Raw genomic sequence first — 17,518 nt, forward strand, 5'->3', positions numbered from 1 at the left:
TACTAAGTTGGGACCAGCCTACTCTGTATTTGTTTCCACTTTCCATTCTACAAGGGAAGCTTTCATTTGTCAAGGCAAAGACTACAAGCCCCCTTCCTTTGACTCCTTTTGTGATTCCTTAATAAGAGAACAAGAAAAACTCTTACACCTTGGTCTTCTTAATCTTGGAAACTCTTCCTCGAAAGCGTTAGCCGCCCAGCAGCAACCAAATTCAAAGAATCCTAAGAAGTCTTATCCTCAAAGGAATGGTCCTAAACCAACTCAGCCTCAAGATGAAAGATCATTTCAGCAAAATGACAAGACCAATAAAAACAAATGGAAGAAGACTGACAGACATTGTAACTTTTGTAATCGAGATGGCCACTTAGAATCTAAATGCTTTAAGAAGATGGAAGCCTTGGAAGCCGCAATGAAGAAACATAACATCCATCTGGAGCCTACTTCAACTTCAACTTCCGGAACGGCATTTTCTGCATGTCATCGTCAATCATCTCAGTCTGGTTATGCATTAAATGTATCTTCTTCTTCTTCTCATTCTCATGAGTGGCTCATTGATTCTGGAGCCTCTTGTCACATGGCCAAAAACCAAGCCATGTTTTCTTCTTTAAATGATTGTAACACCAAAAATATATATGTTGGTGATGATAGATCTCTTAATGTTGTAGGGACTGGAACTGTTCATCTAGACAATGGTCAGTTCAATGATGTATTATGTGTTCCAAACTTATCCTGCAACCTTCTATCTGTCTATCAGATAACTCATTCAGGTGAAGGTAAAATTGTTGAATTTTCACCTCATGATGTTGTAATCAAGGATCTAAAAGATCCTAAACAGATTCTAGCTACTGGTCTTGCTGATGATTCCAAAAGGTTGTATAAGTTTCACAACTTTGGGTCATCCCATCTTCCCTCAGTATTTGTTGCTCATAATGATGAAGTGAGCAAACTTTGGCATGAGCGGTTTGGTCACTTAAACTATCGCTCCCTTCAGCATCTATGTAAAGAAAATATGGTGACAGGTCTTCCTATGGTATCTTGCAAAGATGGTGTTTGTTCCGGATGTGTACTCGGAAAACATCATCGGGACAGTTTTGACAAACGTGCCTCTTGGCACGCCTCAGCCCCTTTACAGCTTGTGCACAGTGATTTATGTGGTCCTCTTCCTGTTGCTTCATTCTCTGGCTGCAAGTACTTCTTAACTTTCATTGATGATTTCTCCAGACGCACTTGGGTATACTTCTTAAAACTCAAGAGCGAAGTATTTACCACCTTTTTGGCCTTCAAAGCATTCGTTGAAAAACAATCTGGACATCAAATTCTTAAGCTAAGAACTGATAATGGTGGAGAATATGTTAAAAATGCATTCATCAACTTTTGCACCGAAAATGGAATTCAAATGCAACATACTGTTCCATACACTCCACAACAAAATGGTGTAGCTGAAAGGAAAAATCGCACCTTAAAGGAAATGGCTAATTGTATGCTGCAATCTAAAGGACTCAGTCTTAGTTTTTGGGCCGAAGCAATTAATTGTGCAAATTATATAATCAATCGCACTCCTACTAAGGTTCTAGAGAATATCACTCCAGAAGAAGCTTGGAGTTCCATTAAACCAGATGTAAGTCACTTTCGTGTGTTTGGAAGTGAAGCATGGGCCCATATTCCAGATGAAAAGCATAAAGCTTTAGAACCTAAGAGTGAGAAATGTACTTTTGTTGGATATTCTGAAGATGTAAAAGGTTATAGACTTATTCCATTTAAGTCCAAAAATGTTATCATTAGAAGAGATGTAAAATTTGATGAAAATAAATCGGCCTGCGAGCCTAGTCCGGCGGATGTGCCACCTCTTCCTATCTCTTCTATCTTTGAAAACATTTCTTCTTCTGATGATGAAAGCGAGGATGATAATCCTTCCCCACCTTCTCAGGATCCTCAACTTCCAAGATGGGTCCGTGCTACTCGGGATGCAGCAGGTGATCTTGCCGGTGATCCTACAGATCAGCGACGTACACGTTCTCAGTTTGAAAGAGCCTCTTCTTTACTGGCTCAAGCTCCAGTAAATCATGATCCTGACACTTTTGCAGAAGCTTCAGGCCATCCACATTGGGAAACAGCTATGAATGAAGAATATCATTCATTGATGACAAATGATACATGGGATCTTGTTCCTCTACCAAAGGGACGCAAACTTGTTAGATGCAAATGGGTTTACAGAACCAAGTATGGACCAGATGGGAAAGTTGATAAACATAAAGCTCGTCTAGTTGCTAAGGGCTTTTCACAGGTTGAAGGCATTGACTACACTGAAACCTTCTCTCCAGTTGCCAAAATGAACTCTATCCGCCTTGTTCTTTCCCTTGCTGCCTCTTTAAAATGGGAAGTCCATCAAATGGATGTTAAATCTGCCTTCTTGCATGGGGACTTGCAGGAAGAAATCTATATGGAACAACCCATTGGCTTCATACAAACAGACTCCAGCCTCGTTTGTCGACTTAAGAAATCCCTTTATGGCCTCAAGCAAGCTCCTCGAGCTTGGTATGCCAAAATGGATAGCTTTCTTTTAGAATCTGGCTTTTCTAGGTGTCATTCTGACAATACTGTCTACACCAAGAAAGTGGGCAACTCTCTCATCATCCTTGTTCTTTATGTTGATGATCTTATTCTTACTGGTAGTGATCCCAACCTTATAAACCATGTGAAGTCCAGCCTTAAAAAGAAATTTGAAATGACAGACTTAGGACACTTACACTATTTTCTCGGTCTTCAAGTCTTGCAATCCCAAGAGGGTATTTTCCTTTCCCAGTCCAAGTATGCTTGTGATATTCTTCGTCATTTTCACATGGAAGACTGTAAGCCAGCCCCTTCTCCCTTTCAGTCTGGAGTCAAACTTTCAGTCTCTTGTACTTCTCCTGAAGTTGATGCTACCTTATACCGTCAACTTGTCGGAAAACTCTTGTATTTAACCCATACTCGTCCTGATCTTTCCTTTGCTGTTGGCCTTGTTGCTCGTTTTATGCAAAACCCCCGTGAAAGTCATTGGAAAGCAGCTAAAAGAATACTTCGTTATGTTCGAGGTACAGTACAGTTTGGGATTCATTACAGTGCCAAAGCAGCTCCTCTGTTAGTTGGTTTCACTGATTCTGATTGGGCTGGTGACCTTGATGATCGGAAGTCTACTGCCGGTTATGTCTTCACTCTTGGTTCAGGACCTATTACATGGGCTTGTAAGAAACAGGCTGCCATTTCTCTTTCGTCAGCAGAAGCAGAGTATCGTGGTGCCGTGGAAGCTAGTAAGGAAGCCTTGTGGCTTCGTCAGATCCTATCAGAGTTTGGCTTTGAGCAGCAGCATCCAACCACACTTTGGTGTGATAATCAAAGTGCCATTCAGCTATGCAAAGATCCAGTCCAGCATCAGCGCAGCAAACACATTGAACTACACATGCACTTCATCAGAAAGCTCATTCATGACCATGTTCTTGAAGTGCAATATTGTCCAACAGATGATCAGGTTGCAGACATCTTCACAAAGGCTCTCACAGAGGCGAAGTTCACTAAACTTCGATATATGCTTGGAGTTCAGGAAGTTGTCACTAAGGGGGGATAGGCTCTAGTGCCTCCTTCCTTCTCCTATTGTGTCATATTTGTAAATCCTTCAATCCTATCCCAAGTTGTTCTTAAGGGGGGATGTTAGGATATTCCGACACATAGGATATAGTTAAGTTCAACTTGGTCTAGTATAGAGTTAGGTTAGAGTTAGGTAAAGTGTGTTTCTTTACCGTTGTACATTTTGTAACTTACAATCCGACGGTCACGATATGTAGTGATCCGACGGTTCACTCTCACCTCGGTATTACCGACACTTGATCCGTGGCTTGACACCCGATTGGTCCATGAGTTCTATTTAAAGCGCATGGAGGGTCATTGTTCGAAAAATCCGTGCATGAGAGAAGCTTATGTAAATTTTCATTCTTTGATTAATAAATTGTCTGTACCCACGTTGGGACAGGCCGTGGACTGTTTCCCTCCTTGCACTCTGAGGGTTTTAACCACGTCAAAAATACTGGTGTATTGATTTGAGATCTGGTTGTGAGCGGTGTCCTCTTGGTATTCTTTCTGAGGAACTTACCCTGTAAATTCCTACACAAACCATAACCAAAAGTAAATATGGATAATCAATCTGCAAACAGCCAATGAACTCTCTCCTAAGATCACAAACAGATCTGAATCAAGGGCTACAGGATGATTACTTCACTTTTGTAAAGGAAAACTATGAATGAGGTAAAAACACATAAAAACATTCATAATCTTTTTGTACAAAAATGAGGTGGAATGCAAGCAAGAAAAGGAGTTTTCAGATCAGTACCAATGCTGGTTAATGGCTGCAAAAACAGAGATCAAAACAGGGCAAAACAAGGCAGAGAACCCCAGTAGCACTAGGCCAAACTGGATCAACGCAGGTTCAACACAGTCAGTTTGACATTCAGCGCAGGTACTCCCTTCGGGAACTGCGTTGAAATGCAGACTGGCTTCACTGGGCCTGCGCTGAGAGGAGAAACTCTCGTTTCCCTCAAGTTCTGGGTCACAGTTTGCTCAAAAATTCACTGTTTCAGGCCAAATCAGAAACACAAGCAAGGTAATATCAAAGGGATGCTTTGAGGGGGTTACTAAGATCTATCACAAGGATCATCAACTCATTTGTGAGTCTATTATTCAGATCATAGACTCATCCAAAGACTGGATCAAGGCAACACTATCTACTTTGCAATCTGTGAAACAGATGCAGTTCGATTGTTGCTGTTGAGTCTATAAAACAAACAAAAAATGGAGACACAAAATGAACTGACTAAAACAAATTCATCCCCAGTGGAGTCGCCATTTTGTTGTGGGGAAAAATGCCTATGCAGGACGATCCTATCCACCTAAAGTGTGATAGTACTTTAGCAACAAACATAAACAACTATATAAGTATTTTTCCTTTATGAATTGAAAGAGAGGGGAGATCAATGGACTCACCGATGTCTTGCGTTTGTCCCTTGATCAAGATCCTCTCCTCTTTGGGTGTTCTCAGCTACTTGCCTCCTCGCTTGCCCAGCTTCAAGAGAACAGCTACTTGATACCTGCGAGATCACAAGAGAACAGCTACTTGCGACAAGAGAAGAACAAAACTCAAAGATAGATATTCATATTCACAAATGATTCAGGATTAGATAAATCAAATACACCAATGTAAACATACATCAAATAAACATCAGCATATAGGAGAAAACAAGATAGCTTTGTTGATGAATAACAAGGGTTTGAGAAGAGTTACAACCCAAAGGGCTCCAATCCAGCGCCTCTTCCCAGCAAATGAAATTCCTATCTTCACCCCCTTTCAAAGCATTAAGCACCCAATAATTCAGATCACAAACTAGCAGCAATTCTTTGCAATTACAACATTCCAGCCCCTAGATCCCATGGAGGAGAGATCTATATATAGATATTTGGAGAGAGGATGAGTCAGCTTGAGATGTGACTAGTGTCCTCTCCTTCTGTCAGTTCTTGAGTCCACTTGGAGATTTGGAACCTCTTACTCATCACCAGTCGAATTCACTGATACAAGTGTCATTTTGGAAGCTTCCTGGGCATTGACACATTGAGGAATGAGCCTGCCACTTGTCCAGTTACGCTTAGTGTAGGTAGCCTTTGTTGGAGTTGACATTCAACGCAGGTAGACAGTGGAGCAGTTGACATTCAGCGCAGATGCTCAGTGGAGCAGTTGACATTATCCAGAATTGACTTGTTTTTGAGTGTTTTTCAGTGGATAACTTCTGTGAATTGCTGTAGTTTGCTAGCCTTGTTGCTCTAGGGGTAGGAACAACATGTTTAGGGACTTTGGATCCCTTATCTTATGGACATTTCATGCTCAATGTTGCAAGGCACAAAAATTTCTATAACAAGGGAGCTTCAACTACATGTGGTTGAGGAGATTTTAGCTCCTAGGGTTGAGGATCCTTAGATTGATGTGGAGAACAATCTAAGGATACAATGATAATACTACCGGGTGTACCTGTCAACCAACATGAGGATAGTGGCTCGCAGGGATGTTAGATTTGATGACGAGAAGGCCATGCAAGTTTCCCTTGAGAGGGAGCTTCAACTACATGTGGTTGAGGAGATTTTAGCTCCTAGGGTTGAGGATCCTTAGATTGATGTGGAGAAACCACATGTAGAGGATTTGGGAGTGGAGACATCCACTCAGGAAGAGTCTTCCAGAGATGGGAGAAAGCGCACTAGAGAGGCTAACAGGTTATTGCATGATGAACGAGAGAATTGGGGAGCACCCACATCTCAGCGTAGGAAGAGGAGGTCAGCTCAGAGGTACACTAGATACAATGTTTGCAATGTGGTCCGAAGACTAAAAGAAAAGTTAGTAGTGAGCTCCTGATGACTATACAAGGTAAAACACGATGTTGATAGTAGTGTGGAGAAGTATAAGGACAAGTTTGTGGCCTGTGGATTTCCATAGGTAGAAGGGATTGACTATAATGAGACCTTTGCTCCTGTTGCAAGGTACACATCGATCAGATCCATGTTGGCATTATCATTGTAGATGGGTTGGAAGATACATCAAATGAATGTAAAGAAAGCCTTTCTTAATGGCGCAATTGAGGAAGAGGTTTACATAGAGCATCTTGAAGGTTTTGAGACCTTCGACTGTGAGTTTCATGTGTGTCGGCTCAAGAGAGCATTGTATGGGTTGAAGCAAGAACCTTGTGCTTGGTACACTACGATTTATAGCTACCTCACCAGGTCGAGCTTCACTAAGAATGAAGCGGGTGAGAACCTGTACCACATAGTGTTGGAAGGTATATTGTTGATCATTGTGTTATATGTCAGTGATTTGATTTTGACATGTGATGATAAATTGATCAGGTCGTGCAAGGAGGATCTTACAAGAGAGTTTGAGATGAAGGACATGGAGCTCATGCATTATTTTATGGGAATGGAAATATGGCAGGGTGATGGGGAATTGTTTTTGTCTCAGGGAAAGTATGCCAATGAGATACTTAGGAGGTTCTGCACGAAGAGTAGAAAACCCATGGAGACTCTTCTAACATGTAACTGGAGGAAGGAGTATGCTACTTCAGGGGAAGTAGTGGAAGCTATTGTTTACATGTAGCTTGTGGATTCACTCATGTATTTGGTGAACACACAACCGGATATGTGTTATGCAGTTAGCCAACTTAGTCAAGTGATGGTTAGGCCTACCAAACTGTATTGGAAGGCAACAATGAAATTGTTAAGATACCTCAAGGGAACTACTCAGTATGGATTGTTGTACAGATGGAGAGAGGGAGTGAAGCTTCAAGGCTTCACTAGTGCAGATTGGGAAGGGATTCCATCTGATAGGAAGAGCACATCAAGAGGGATCTTCAGTATTGGGTCAACATAGATTGGTTGAACTTAGTTTGGTAGAGGTGGAGTACATGGATACAAGTCAGGAAGCATGTGAGGCCATTTGGATGAGGAAGAGTCTGGTTGGTTTGTTTTGTCAACAGATAGATCCATCTGTGATTTAAAATTATAACCAGAGTTATATCAAACTCTCTGAAAATCTAGTTTTTCATGATTGGTCCAAGCATATAGATATCTAATATCATCATCTTTGAGATTGCGTATTGAGGTGGATTATGTTGTTGGAGTACATTCCCACGAAGGAGAAAGATGTTGACATTTTGACAAAGCAATTGTTGAGAGGGAGTGTTGAGAAATGGAAACAAGAAATTCTAGTTTAATGTGTCCTTAAATGAAACTGTGAATTAAAATCGAATTTTATTCTCATAGCAACTTGTAAATATTTAATTAAGTTTAATTAGGCTACTTCGCTTAAGAATTTCAAGTTGGAAGTATTTCAGTAGTCATGTATATGTTCTCCCTAAATTTTAGGTGTCCAAGATGAGTTTATTTGAGTTGTAATTGGATAACTCAGTTTGACTGAGTTATGGTAAGTTAAACTAGTTCTAATTGTTGGAGGAACTAGTAGAGGTCTATTACTGAGTTGGTGCACTCGTGCATCCTTAGTGCTACTTCAGCTAACTAAAGATTCCCTCATGAGAAACTCATGCATGTTAGTTCAGAGAAAGATCTATTTGAGACTAGAGTGTAGGGATAGTGGACTATCATTTGTAGAATGATCTGAGTTGTACAAGTCATGCATGCAATCAGAGAAGGACCTAGTTTTAGATTAAGAAATTATGGAGGAAGGATTTCCCAAATGAATATGGGCTAATCCTCACAAAAAAATTGCAAGGAATAGGGGGTCAATAAGCATCATAAATTACCTAAGTGTTGGTCAGTGCGGGCTTGTGAGGCATAGAATTAATCATACTTGTGCAGGAATTGTTCTTGTGAGAACAATGTTTGTATTATCACTCAGATTTATGATTAATGCAACAAATAGTTGGGGTTTTGAGTAGTGGATTTTCCTAGAGAAACAATTTTGTTATGTGTCTTTAATTATCTTCCTCTTATCAATTATCGTTTTCATCGATCATTGGTTTGCACTATTTAAAGAGTAGATTAGATTCTCGTCTTGTGTATTAGTACATTACATGAGCTACGAATCTACAGGAAAATCTACATGTATGCTATTAACGAATGAGATGAGGTACTTATAGTTCTAGATCAACATCCAAACCTTTTCTTTCTCTAGCTCTATGTGTGTCTTCCTCTTCTTTGCTAAGTGAAGTGGGGCACCATTGTACCACATTGTCCATTCTTGCACATGGGTGATGGCAACATGTATGTTATTGAGAGTTTGAACAAAGTCTTTGCTCCACTGATGTAGGCCATGCACCCAAAAAATTTCCTTATGCACAGTGACAAATCCGTCATAGAGCTTTCGTATGGTACTCTCAAGTGTTGATACTTTAGCAAGTATCACTTTCCTCATCTCCCCCATTGCGGAAACTACATTCTACATTGACATAGAGCTTTTCTACCTCTTACATGGAATCCTACAAGTTGTTTTCCATTTGTTCATTCTCAAACATCAGGGATTTAGCATTTGAGCTTATTGTTGTTGCATAGGCCAAGCTAGCTTCAACAGGGGAGGTTGGATGATGCTTAGTGTCTGACACTATCACCCTTTCCTTGATAAATGCAGATGATGTGTGATCATCCAGGAAGTGCTTCTTCCATTCTTATATAATCCTCTTCTACTACTCGTTAAATGATATATTGTACACATCCATGACCGAATCATCATCAAGGAGAATGGCTTCTCTTTTCTCACTCGGGACTAGTTCTAACACTAGAGGTGGAGGAGGTTGCAAGATGACATGTAGTGCTCTTAGCATAAGGTTGGTATCTTCATTCTATGGCTCCTGCCCCAACTCCATGTTTGTCACTTCGATCAGTTGCTCAATTATTTGAGAAAGCTCATAATCATGCAGTTGTTCACCCTCTTCTTCAGTTGTTGGATGTTCCGACTCATCAACCTGTATGGGTCTTGTTTTATCTTTCACCGAAACTTGGCTTTCTCCCTCTTCCTATTTCTACTTCTCTTCTCTTTCTCTCCTCTTCAACCCCTTTTTTTCCTTCAACTTCTTCTCTATCTCCTATAGCTTCAGTTCTTCTTACTCCAACCTCTGATTTTCTCTCTTCCTTTGCTCTACTTTCTTTCTTTGCTTATCCCTCTTTTCTTCCACTGCCAAAGCTGCTTTATCCATGATATGATCTGACCTCATCTTGAAACTTTGTTCTACCTTTGGATTCTCAACAATCTTCCTCTTTCCCTTGTCCTACACTAAATTGTTTCCTATTGTTGTTTTTGCTTGATTTTCTACTGCTCTCTTCAAAGCAGCATTCGTGTAGAACCTTGCTTGCTAATTTTTGGGTGGATTCAGGGCATTAGTCACATGGATCTTCAACTGATGAGCCAACAAATCTGACTAGTTGAATGGCTTCCAAACATTCCCCAACTAGTCCAGTACTGTTGGATACCTATAGCAATAGGTTTCATATTTCATGATTGGCAAAATCAAGAGCCAAATATGCTCTGCTTTGATGGTACAAAGATCCCATATTTCCAAGAAAACAAGGTGTGTACATGGTTTATGTTTACTCAAATTTTGATGGATGGTCCAACAACCTAATCTGGATCATGCCATGTTTAAATTTTTTGTTGTAGAATAGAGAAAGAAGTCTGTCCAAACTGTTTAATCTTGGCAGACAAATAGCTAGGTAGAGAATTAAGGTTCCCAACTGCTTAATCTGGGGTCTTGGAAGAAATAAGGGCAGCATTAGATAGAAAATCAAAAGGAGAAAGCCAAAGAAAAGAAAAGGCAAACAAGGGTCTGCAAGTCTAAATGCACCCTCCAAGAAGAAACAAAAAATGCTAGGCAAAGTAGCTGGGTAAGTAGATGGGGTTGCAGAAGTGGTATTCGTTTCAGATTTACTCTTGATGATCAAGATAAGAAAAGAAAAGCAAAGAAGCATGTCTAACTTCCCAATTATCCCTTTTCCCATTCATTACTAACATCCCCTCATCAGTTGAGATCCATGGAAGGATTTATGGTTTCATGGAGGTTCTTGATCCTTTAAAAGCCACATTTCTTGTCTAAAATTCTTTTCATTTTGATCTACTCCCTGAACTAAGTGAGTTTCAAATAAACTTAGTGATATCCCCCCTCATCCACCCATTTCATCCATATTAACCACTAATTCTATTATATAAATCCCCCATCTTACCCTTTCCATAGTATTATAACACCATGGTGTATAAACCCCAAACATGGTATAAATATCCCTTCCCTTGGCATTATAGCCATATGTTCTCTGTCAGGGATCAAAATGACATCTGGTCACTTTGACAAACCTAAGCCTTACCCCCTCCCCTCTTTTTTGAACCCATTTGACCCATTAAACCCTTTTTTGCTAAAGAAAACTTTATGAAAGACCCCTTTTGTCCCCCAACCCGCTTCATTTGCAAAAATACTCGAAAAACCCACTTTCCTCCTTTATCCAAAGTCCAAGCACCGGGCGCATTTTTACAAGAATATACATGAAAAACCCATTTTTCATGTTATCCAATGGTTCGGGCGCTATATGAGTTTTATTGAAAATACACTAAAAAACCATCAAAACCCACTTTCTCTCGCTTATCCAAAGTGTCGGGGCCGCATTATTTTACATTGAAAAACATTACAAAACACCAAATCCCAAAGGTCTTCCGCTGAGCGCGCATCCTGATAAATATATTATTTAAATCCCGCCCCCCTTCCGTATTGCCCGATCAATTCACTGACCCGTCAACCGTCCGATCAAGCGCTTTTGATCGGACGGCCCTTATACATATCGGGTTGGGCCCGACGTCCGACAGTTAGTACCCGAGAAACTGACGAAGGGTTACGTCAGTCCTCGGCCACGCGTCGCCCTCTCAGTCTCTCGGGTCGCCCTCTGACAAAACCACCATTGTATCGTAGGCGGTCCGAGAAAACCATTACCGCTTTTTCTCTTACCACCAGTTTTTCCGAGCCTGCGTCATCTCCGCGTCTGAGCCACGTCACTGACACCCTGTCGCCGCGTCCGCATTTCCGTCCGCCCCCACGCTGATGTGTCCACCACCTCATTAACCCCGTGGACCAATCACAGTGTGCCACCTCACCAGTGACGTCATGCTGACGTCATCCGACTTTGACCCCACCTGATGACGTCATGCTGACGTCATCCCAGAAAGCGCGCCAAAATGCCAAAAGTCCATATTTTAGCCAATTTTTCGTGTTTTTCTCACTTTTCGCAAAAGAAACTCCAGCTAATTCTGCATGTTGCTCACGTTCAAACCAGCGCCAACTTGCTATAGCTGATTCCAAGACCGACAGCGCCTCCATTGCACCTGCATTTGCAACTCTTACCGGCGAAATTACCACGTATTCCTCAAAATCATTCCATAAGCCTGGTTTTACCCGTATTTCCTCAAGCAAACTGTTGAGAGACTGTAAAACACTGTTTTCACCATCAATACACAGTGACCTGCACCCAATTTCAACCAGTGAAGCTATAAACCTCCTACAGAGCCGCATTTGGCAAATTAAACTGAATTCACAGCTAGTTCGCGCAGTTGTGAACTAGAAATTTCAATTGACCAGATTCACCACAGAAAATACTCCTGGTTAGTCTTGCTATTGTTTTATCAATCCTTTAGACAATATTTCAACTGTTGTTTATTCAATTTGCCCTCTGGTTCTTAAAAATCACACTTCCACTGTAAGTAATCACCTCTGTGTTGTTCTGCTCACTTCAAACAGTTCACCTACAGTTCAAAAGCTTCAGTAGCCATGGAAACACCAATTGCACTGAATATCAAGCCTCTCAATGCCCCTAAAACGGAGTTAGAATGGAAAGCTCTAGGAGATGTATATTATCAGATGTTAGACTGTTTTCCACTAGGCTCTAAATACAATATTTAGATGCTAAATGAATTGAAAGCCCAACACCTTGCTGGGGCTGATATCTTAGGGATTTGGGGCTCAAATTTGCCCATCTACAACCTCCCTCAGGCCAATCCTATGCCGGAATTGATTCACAGATGCCAGGAGTGCTATGATCCATGCCAAAGAGCTGTTCTCAGCCCCACAGGCTCAATCCTGTTCCACATCACCCCAGAGAGCATAAATGAGATGCTGCATTTCCACACTGCAAAACCATTGACCCCTCTCTCCATGCAGAACTTGATAAAGAAGGGGACTAAGTTGTCAAATGACCAGATCATCAAAATCAATCAGCTGTTCATACAACCAAGCTCTGAAGCCATCAGAACTCCTCCTATTGGATATACATACTTGAATGACTTGGGCAGAATGCTGGTGGACTTGATCAGCTATGTCCTAGGGTTCAGGGGAGTTGAGGATGTGGATGATAGTATAATGGCAATGCTGTCTATATTCTCTCCTGGAAAGCCTCCAGCTGTACATTATGACTATGCCACATATATTGCAGATAAGATCCATGACCAGCTAATAAATCTGCAAAGGGAAAGATTGTTCAGATACACTTCATACATTTACCATCTATTCTTGTTTTATCAACCAGACAGCTTCCTCATTCCCCTGAAGAAAGTTAATGCCCAGGGGAATCCAAGGTCAGTTGTGTTTTGGACCTCAGTGTTTCATTGCACCTCTCTATCACCATACACATATTGTGAATTCATAGACCTGTTCATTCATCCAGCTATGACATTATTGTATGGTGTTCCTCCTCCAAGGTTGACTGATGAAATGCGGAGAGTTCTCCATCTCTCCAAATCCTACAGCATTGGTGATTGGTACTTTTACCAACACCACACAGTAATCAGAGTATATGGCTGTGAGTTGAAGCCTTATAGGCTGCCAAGGTATGTCCCTATGAGACTTTTTGCCCTAGAATACTTCAGGAAATTTGGAAATGCCGACTGCCACCACTTCCAAAGCAAGAACAAGAAGGTGCAGTTGAAGGTAAGGAGCCAGCTGGGCCCTTTCCTATATAACAAAAGAGAGGAGGGATGGAAAGAGGCAGATAGGATCCTAGAGGGCCTCAAACTGCAAACTAGTTTTGAATGGACACCTTATGACCCCAATCATTTTGTTTCCCTCAGGAGGATAAAATACAAATTAGGGAACTATGCACATGTGAGGCTGCCTGAGATTGAGCAGTATGCCAATACATTGAGCTGCAAAAAGGGCACACTAGAAGAGGAAATTACTAGTGAAGAGCTGCTAGAAAGAGAGGCTAGAAATATTTAAAAAGAAGCTGACTTGGAAACTTGTGGACAGGTTCCCCTCTCATATCGAAGGCAACTTGGAGCAGCTGCCTCATCCTCAACAACGCATCAGAAAGCTACCATAAACACCTCACAGACATCGAGCAAAGGCAAAGAAAAGCAGATGGAACAGCCACCTCCTATGACTGAAGAGCAAATGGAAACACTAGTGCAACAACAAGAAGAAATGATGCAGCAGGAAGTGCAGCAACAATCAAAACACCAACAGCAAGAAGAACAAAGACAGGAGTAGCCTGTCCAGCAAGAGCAAACAGTGGAAGCCCCTAAATCCACTGAACAGATTGTGCCTCCAAGGCAAGAAACTTCAGCTGAGGCATCAATCCTCCAAACTCCACAAAAGGAGGATACAAGCAAGAAAAGGGACAGAGAGACTCCCCTTACAACATCAACCACTCATGGGGAGAAAAGATAGAGAATAAATCCTTTCTCAGAGGAAGAAATGCCAATGGGGCAGTCTTTTGGCATGGTCCCACCCAGTAGGGAAGCATCAACAAGTTCCTTTCAACAGGAACAGGACAAAACAATGGGAGGAGAAGTGAGTTCCTCAGGTCAGCAAAGAGAAGGTGAACTCAGCATTAAACAGCAGTTCATCGACATCAAGAAGAGGAATGAGCCCATCAAGATACAGTTGTACAACCATTTGTTGAAAATGGCTCCCACCAATCAACAAAGACTCATGTCTGCATATGATGTGCAGGAAGGCAAAATGATCATGAGTCATTTTATGCCAACAACATTGCAGCCACAATCTGCCTCTGACTACTTAAGGACCAACCTTGAGGTCCTTGCCAAGGACATCCACCCAATGGACAAAATAGAATTGCATAAGCAAACGGGTGAGATGGTGTATGCCTCCTTGGCAGACAAAACATTTGATAACTATAGGCTAGAGAATAGCCTTAACAACACAGCTGCTCAGCTTGAGTTGGAGAAAGCATCCTCTCAAGCAAAGGACAACAGAATTAGGTCCTTAGAAGACATCATCATAGAGATTGGGCATGATCCCAAAGATATCAAGGGCATACAAGAGATATTAAAGTTGAGGGACGCAGACATGGCAGCTTTGAGGAGAAAGATTAAACTCCCAACCACAATTCACCCTCAAACAGATGATGTTGCCCAGCAAAGACATGATCAAGAGGCCACAACCTTGTTGATGTCTCTATACAAGCAGCTAATCCAAACTCAAGAAAAGCTGGGAGAATCAGAGGCTTCACAGGCAGCATTACAGGCAGCCTTGAAACAAAGAGAAGAAGGTCAAACCTCCCTGCCTCCTCCTGAAGTAATCAACCTTGAGGAAGCTACTCCAACTACTGCTCCTCCTCCTCAACAAACAGAACCAACGGCACCAACTACATCGACAGCTGCACCAACAATAGAGCAGACTCATAGTCTGGACATGCAGAAGCTTCAAAATGAGATTCAAGTTCTGGAAGCTCAAATGTTAGAGCTTAATCAAGCCAAAGAATCTTTGGCTAAAGTAAATGAAAGATATGATAAGAGCAAATAGAATGTGGCCGAGAAGGAAAGAGATATAAAAGCACTCAAGAAGAGAATATCTGAGCTAGAAAAGGAGCTCACACTTGATAAAGTGACAGCTGAGCTGAAAACAGTCCTATGGGCCAACATTGGCCAGTCTATTACAGACCAGTGGCATTTTATTGAGACTATACATGAGCAGTCAGTGCTCATTACAAAGGCAAACAGGGAGATACACAGAGCAAGAGCAAGCCTTGGCAACATGCCTGGTGCTGCCAATAGAATGATTAATATATTAAATCACAGGACAAGCTCCCAGCTGACCACCATGGGAATTGCTAACAGGACTGATACAATCTCAATGCTTAAAAGGGTCCTGACTTTAAGAAACCTGATTGGAACATTGGAAAGGAGAAGCCAAGATATGCAGACCGAAATCAACAGGTTCATGGACAGGTTTAAGGTATTACAAAACAGAGGTCTTCCCAGCATACTAAGCAGTGTGGGAAAATTGCTTACCCATGAAAACTATGCTAAAAGGGTCAATGCCTTTGCTGCAAGTCAAGTTGCAGAACGGCCCAGTACTTCAGCAGAATCAGGGCCAGCATCAGGGCAGACTCTCTAAAATAGGGTGGAAAACCTATTCTTCATCATGAACGAAATCAATCATCTGTTTGATGTACCTCCAAATTTTTAGAAATATACAGAAGCAGATGAAACCATAGAGGCAATTGTGAAGCACCAATTGCCCACACAGGAAGTCTGGAATAGATTGATACAGCTAATATTATCAAACCAGAACCTGTAAGTCAAAGTTTTTGCAAATTTATAAGTGATCATACACAGGGAAAATTTTGGTAAATCAGCATGCAAAGAAAGGCATGAAGGCTGAGCCAACTCAGCAGGGCTATTCGGTCACCACAGCAGCAAGCACAGTCACAGGTGGCAAGGCCGAAAACTACAGCACGACAGCCGTAAAGACGCATCTTCCAGCATTAAAGCAGAACATTCCAACCGACTCAGTGGCCTCCAAAGGTCGAAATATCTTCTGACAAACTTAAAGGCCAGTTATGTTGTATTCAAAGCTGTGATAACTTCCTGTCTACTTCTTCTGTATGAAATAATAAAGATATTTCTCTCTCAGATGACTCAATGCCTGAGATATTTTGTATAAACATTTCTATAAAGCCCCCTTCGCATGAGTTTGCAAGGGTTGTTGTTGATTTCATTTCTATATTTTGTTGCTGTACAACTCTCAGAGAAATAATACAAAAGGTGGATGGAATTTCTAAAGCTCTGTGTTCCTTGATGCACTGTGGTGGCTGGATGAATGTTACAGGATTCCTGCATGTTTCATAACACAATAAGTCTTCTTTAAAACTCTGCGTTATATGTTTTCCAGTATTTTTCATCTTCTTTCATGTTTGTGAGTTTTACACTTAATGGCAAAGTAAAAGAATAGTTCCAGGATTTAATCACAGATTACCCTGAACTCAATCTAAGTTGTTATAAATGTTTTCTTCCAGATAGAGTAAATAAGGTGTAATTCTTAATTGCTACACTTTCAAGCTATATCTCTCACTGTGATAAATATTTCAGGAATTCAAGTTTGCTCCTGAGGCATCTATCTCTTTCCCACACCCCAGCTTAGTGAAAAATTCTTAAATGCTTTTCACTGGTTGTTCACATGTCACCATCATAATCTAACTTTGTTATATGAAGTATTTAAATGGCCCTGTAATTTCAGTAAATCATCTCAAGATTTCTAAACACTTGTAGCTACAGACTCCATTGCCCAATGAAATAAACTCATCTGCAGATTTCACACTTCAAGTACAGAAAGACATCCTTCAACCAAATCATAAAACTAAACACCCTCACTTCATAGCTAGCCTAAAATCTCCACAGAACAGAGACAAATTATAAAGAGAGAGCCCTCTCTGATTACAGTTTGGCTAGACACTGTAATCCAAAGATTGGTTAGTGGTTACCCCGGCCGTATTCCCTTAGAGTCAAAGGGAACAACCTGGGTGTTAACATAAATGGCGACTCCACTGGGGACTTCTTAGGATTTTTCAATTACTATCTATCTTCCATAGCTACTATCAAGCCTGAAATCAGTCAAGAGGCCTTCAAACTGTTTTTGTGTCACATTGACAGCTTTAGGGAAGAGCTTTTTCAGTGAATCTTCATCTTAGCTTTGAAATATATATAGCCATTCCAAAATCTTTATCCAGT

Source organism: Pinus tabuliformis, chromosome 3_1, assembly GCF_031772625.1.
Source record: "Pinus tabuliformis cultivar Carrire ecotype Pingquan chromosome 3_1, CPIR1, whole genome shotgun sequence".
NCBI lineage: Eukaryota > Viridiplantae > Streptophyta > Pinopsida > Pinales > Pinaceae > Pinus > Pinus tabuliformis.